Here is a 6,323-nt window from a genome sequence, read left to right as displayed (position 1 = left end):
CAGGTTGATCGAAAACACTGTTAAGAAACCAACGCTCTAGGACAGGGATGGCGAACCTATGGCACGCGTGCCCAAAGTGGCACGTAAGAGAAATCATCTGGCACGTAATGTATCATATGATTTCTGTCTTTTTCAATCATCCTTTCTGTTTATCACCTGATCATTTTTTTTCAATCAGATTTTTTACATTTAATCGAATTAAAGCGTATTCATTTAATTTCTTTAAATATCATTATTCGAAGTCTAAGACATTGGCACGCATTAACATCTTTAAAGCTAAGTATGCTTACAATATGGCACGTGGACTCAAAAAAGTTCGCCATCCCTGCTCTAGGAGATAGAATTTGTTTGGATTTCTCGACATTTCAAGGTTCCGTGAGTACAAAAATGTAAAAATCCGGAAAGGGGTAATTTTTTAATCAATTGCCATACTTTCCCTCTCATATCCCTTACCAAGGAACATTTCTTCCCGAAAAAACAGCGAAGTATTGTTTATGTAAAAACGCAAACGAGTTATTGCATTAATCATTTTCTTATTTATGACGTAAGTGTAAAACAGAAAATAATAAACAATCGTTATTTATTATTTCTCGTTGACATACTCCATTATTCATAATCATAATATAGAATTATAAGTATTTTTTTGGCTGCTTTTGCCTTAAGGGTGTACAGGATTTTTGTACAGGATGAAATGCGCTCGATCAATACGTAATTCCATCAGGTGTTACCTTGTAGCAATTTCTTTTGTTAAAAAGGATGTACGGATATTTCTAACGACTCGTTTGATATTAGTGAAATTAATTCTTGCAATAAAAGTCAAAAATTGAAAAAATAAATAAAAAAATGCACTTAAAAATTGATAGAAGTGGACTAATTTTATGTTTGCCAAAATAGGACTCTCATAAACTCGTGAATTACGACATCACGTAAAGCTATCTCATAGTCGATATAAATTGGTAGTTAGCAATTTATTACCAAGCGCCTTTTCTGTCTCCAGCTGGAGCCGGATGGGGCTCCTGGTAAAGGGAGGCCGATAGGAGAGATTGCGTAAGCGGAATAGGTAAGCGGACTAGCTTGCCTCTCCAAATGGCTCCCCAAAGGTGGTGTGGAATATGACTTATCACGTGACGTCAATTTCCGCAACTTCCGGAAGAAGAGAGGAAGCCAGGATTTTAGTTGTCGCAGTTGATAGAGAGTCTATTTCACCCGTGAAAACTCTCCATTTTCCAGTGAATGTAAAAGTACTGTTGCTTTTTAGAATAAAATTTTACCCCCTCCCAAAAATGCCGTTTGTAGCTAATGTCTCCCGTAAATATCAACATAATTAACAACGTAATATCACTTTTAGTTCTTATTGAATAGCATCACAAGGAAAGATGCTGATTTTGATATCAACACCACAAGGAAAGATGCTGATTTTGATATCAACACCACAAGGAAAGATGCTGATTTTGATATCAACACCACAAGGAAAGATGCTGATTTTGATATCAACACCACAAGGAAAGATGCTGATTTTGATATCAACACCACAAGGAAAGATGCTGATTTTGATATCAACACCACAAGGAAAGATGCTGATTTTGATATCAACACCACAAGGAAAGATGCTGATTTTGATATCAACACCACAAGGAAAGATGCTGATTTTGATATCAACACCACAAGGAAAGATGCTGATTTTGATATCAACACCACAAGGAAAGATGCTGATTTTGATATCAACACCACAAGGAAAGATGCTGATTTTGATATCAACACCACAAGGAAAGATGCTGATTTTGATATCAACACCACAAGGAAAGATGCTGATTTTGATATCAACACCACAAGGAAAGATGCTGATTTTGATATCAACACCACAAGGAAAGATGCTGATTTTGATATCAACACCACAAGGAAGTTCCTTGTTGCTTCTCTCCTCAGATGACTTGAATGATTGACCAATCATCGGGAGGGTATTCCAGTCATATCATTTACACTAACGTCGAGAGCTGACTGGAACTGGAACCATAACTTTCAATGATGGTGTCCGAATGGAAAGGAGTTTTACCACCAAATACAGGAGAATGTGGCCAGCCCTGTCAAGCTCTCAACACAAAAGATAATGAAGTACTGCATTTGATCGTAACACTACAAGCTCTCTCACTCTCAGTTTAGATTTCAGGGAATAGAGTATTAGATTGTCGAATGAAAACTTTATTTATTTTTACTCTTATTATTGTCATTCATGTACTATACGATATATAGTTTATAATATATATGAATGGTTTATTATCGAATTAAGTCTAAGTATCTATCTCCCGCACCATTGTCGGATCGAAACCGGATCAAGAATCCGTGGTAAATCCCATTCGGATTTACCACGTATATTGGCATAATTTTCGGAATATCGCGAGTTAAGTTCAATTTTTTCTTATCTTGACTGGTGTCAGGAATCTTGACGTAGACAGATATCTGGCAATCTCTATTTCATATTTCATATTAGCTGTCAACTGAAGGTCAGCTTAGAGGAAATGTTACACGAATTCTACTGATATTGGCTTGTTAGAATGCCACTCTAAGTATATTTTATGTTTCATTAATAACATGATAAAATACACCATCCTAACAACGCACTCTCAGCAAAATTGTTATAAACCTTCATAAACTGTATTTGTGTTACCAGTTAACTGTAGTTCAACATACATTCTCTTATTAGAATAAAAATAGTTTGAATTTTAAAGTAGTTTTGTCAACAGCTGATGCAATATCATAAACTTTTAAGTAATATACGCAATTCTTTGTAAAAATAGAAGTAACAGGAAAATGGAAAAATACAATTGACAAGATAATTTAAATCAATCACGTCTCGCCCGTCGATTGGTCAAGAAATTTAAAATACACACATTTAATTGGCTCATTTAAAAAAGAACGTTTTTAAAATCGATCAATCACGTGCGAATATTTTAAATATTTATTGACCAACCAGGTTCGATCCTTATACTGTCAAAAATGTTAATTAAATATAAAACAAAAGTCGTATATTTATTATCTCATGTTAAAATATTGTATAATTCATAAAATACGGAAACATTTGCTAATGAACTTATTTTTTATGTCTGCTACTAATTATCAGACATTTTACGTAATTTAATGACGCGTATGTTGGATCAATTCCAAAACTGATTAACTTGTATCTAAACAGCTTAGTCACCACTTCACTTCGTGCAACGTTATAGCTGTTATCAGGTGGAACAAAATGGATCGAGTCGCGTCCTCATCCCTACTGGAGAATTACAACGTTCCGAATTGCAGCGAAAAGGATTCGTATTTACTCATGGATTACGAACCATTTCTAGTTGCTGTAGGTATATTGGTAACACTGTACATCTTCTTAACAATGGCCAACACTCTTCTTTCAACTGATATTCGTTCATTTCCTCTTGTGGATCTTTCCCTCTTCAGCTAAGAATTATGGTAAATGGGCAGTTATCACAGGTGGAAATTCGGGTATAGGGAGAAGTTACGCATTCCACTTTGCCAAACAAGGTACGAATGTGATCATAATTGCGAGAAATGTGAAAACTTTGCGTAGTACCGCCGAAGAAATTCGACGCAAACACCGAGTGCAGTGTCATTATATTCAAGCGGACTTGACAAAGGAGGACGTCTTCAAATGCATTGCTAAAGAGTTGGAAGGGAAGGACATAGGGATTTTGGTTAACAATGCCGGATATAATGGTAACTTGCCTCGTCGCTTTTTATCCGAGACCGAAAGCAACGTATTGATAATGATAAACCTACACATGACGGCGGTGATACAAATGACGCGCCTAGTACTACCGACAATGCTGGCTAAAGGTAGAGGGGCCATTGTTACGATATCTTCATTGTCGTCTCTAAATCCCTTTCCTCGCTTGAACGTGTATTCGTCATCCAAGGCATTTGCTGATCGCTTCGCTAGGAGCATCGCTTTAGAATGTTCAGGTAAAGGGTTACACGTACAATCCCTTATTCCCGGTTACGTATCGACTCGTATGATTAATTTTGTGTGTATGAAAGCATTTGTTCCTAGTAGCGATGCCTATGTAAAATGCGCGGAAAGGACAATAGGAATATTGGATTATACCACAGGTTACTGGATACACGAAGTTTGTCGATATTTCCTTCTTTATACCTCCTTTTTACCTATCTCCTATCGGAAATACCTTATATTAAAATCATTGTTAAAAATACGCAAGCTTTTATTGAAGATATAAATGATACGTTGCAAGTACTGTACACGGTTGTACATTTAGGTCTAATCGTGTATCATTAGTATTTTACTATCTGTTGATATATATAACACAATATGCTAATTTTTTTTGTTCAATAAATACATATATACAGTAAAACCTGTGTAAACTGGGGCCCTACTCTGGTCATGGTCTCTTGTCTCTCGTCTTTCCCAAGCCTGTCGCTGATTGGCTAATCATTTGTTTACGTCTCGAGAGATCACCGCGTCTCTCTAAACGCGATTCTGGGCAACTTTTTCTCTCTTCGCTTCTCTCGTTTATCAGAGACCGGATAGTTGTCTTTCGACCTTCACCTCGATTTCATTATATCCAATATGGACGACTCGATGCTACTCGTGCATTACAAGACGTTCCCGATCTCGAGAAAGAGTATTTCGAGATAGAGATTTCTCTTTTGATTTAAACGATGAGGAATTTCGCTCAAGATTTAGTTTAACGAAAAAAACTACCGCGTGGCTGTGCAACGAATTGCGGGATGATTTAATTCGTAGAATGTCACGGACCGTAATTCCACCAGAAATTCAGTTATTGATAACGTTACAATTTTTGGTTAAATTTCAGATGCGTATACTGTCATGGCGGCTCGTCTTCGATCCCAGCAATCAGAATACAGGGAACAATGGGGACGCACGTTTTAACCTAACCGAACCTATACTAATAATTTGGTTGCTAATAATTATGGTAATTTATTAGAATAGGCTAGGTTAGGTTAGAACGTGCGTCCCCACTGTTCCCTGTATTCTGATTGCTGGGATCGAAGACGAGCCGCCATGACAGTATACGCATCTAAAATTTAACCCAATTTTTTGCTTCTTGTAGATTTCAAAGAAATATCACTGCCAACTTAAAGTTGCCCAGTCGACAGTGTCCCGAATTATGCCTTCTGTAGTAAACAGCATTATCCGCCGATTGGGACATAAAATTTCTTTTCCTCGAAGTAGAAAATAACAATTGAATATGTCGTGTGGATTTTTTGCTATCAGTCAAATGCCGGAAGTTGTGGGTGAGTAAATTGTTTTTATTTGATTTTTAGAATATAATATAGTATGTAATTAACTTCTTTATAACACGTGAACAAATTTGTAGAATATTTTTTTAAATAGCTGTTACAATTTATAATTTTAAAATTAGTGTATAAAATGATAAAGTTTCTTATTTAATTATATGATGATTTTTACTATTTCTTTACTTATTGCAGGAGCTATTGATTGCACTCATATTGCAGTCAAGGCACCTCCAGCCTCCAAATATAATGAGGAATCATTTATAAATAGAAAAGGGTTTCATACTGTTCAAGTTGTAAGTATTTATACAAATTAACCATCTAACTATAAATAAAATTAATGTCTATAATAAATTGGTATTTTGAAATTTCTATGTCAAATCACTCATTTCAATATCAATATCACTTGAATACAAGATATTATAATTGAATATAATAGTTGCTTATAAGACTAAAATTATGCTTTTAGGTAATCATGTAATTACAAACTAAAGCAAAAATGTAATAACATTATTTTCTTATTAATTTGGTTTGAAAAAGTAAATACAATTCTCTAAATTATGTTTACAGGAGACAGTGCTTAGCCATTAGAATCATGGCTGCTTACACCTATAGGTAATCCATCAGCAGCAGCTGAATTAAATTACAATGAAAAAACCAGAAACAGCATTGAAAGATGTTTTGGTGTTTTAAAGCAGAGGTATGAGAAATTCTCATATTTTTCTTACTAAAAATTTACTAGTTTTACAAATTTAAATATTAGAATTATTATTTTTAATTATTAGATTTAGATGCCTTGACTTGAAGTCAGCTGGAGGATTACAGTATTTTCCAGAAAAAATCGGCAAAAATAGTGATGGCTTGTGCTATTTTACATAATATTTGTATAGCATTCAACATTCCTATAGAAGAAATCTGTTGTGGAAATGATGACGATAACACAAATGAAATGAAACATTCTGCAAATCAGAATGCTGTGAATATCAGACAACAGCTAATATTACAGAGATTCTGTTAAAATAAACATGAATGACAAAAGTGAA

The 6,323-nt window shown here is 34.9% G+C and overlaps 1 long non-coding RNA gene and 1 pseudogene across 2 annotated transcripts; both read left to right on the top strand.

The window, feature by feature from the left end:
- The first annotated feature begins 3,229 nt into the window (after positions 1–3,229).
- Positions 3,230–6,323, top strand: LOC136987796 (uncharacterized). 2 transcript variants are annotated; one of them, XR_010882677.1, is made up of 5 exons: positions 3,230–3,346; positions 5,097–5,280; positions 5,476–5,576; positions 5,851–5,980; positions 6,066–6,323. It is a non-coding gene; the product is annotated as an uncharacterized lncRNA (long non-coding RNA). The 2 variants fall into 2 exon arrangements; XR_010882676.1 differs by lacking the exon at positions 3,230–3,346 and having other exon boundaries at positions 4,927–5,280.
- LOC136987776 (very-long-chain 3-oxoacyl-CoA reductase pseudogene) lies at positions 3,393–4,395 on the top strand (annotated as a pseudogene).

This window comes from Centruroides vittatus, unplaced genomic scaffold, assembly GCF_030686945.1.
Source record: "Centruroides vittatus isolate TY-2023 unplaced genomic scaffold, ASM3068694v2 scaffold_2707, whole genome shotgun sequence".
NCBI lineage: Eukaryota > Metazoa > Arthropoda > Arachnida > Scorpiones > Buthidae > Centruroides > Centruroides vittatus.
The sequence above is the reverse complement of the archived record's forward strand: the minus strand, read 5'-3'. Positions and strand labels throughout refer to the sequence as shown.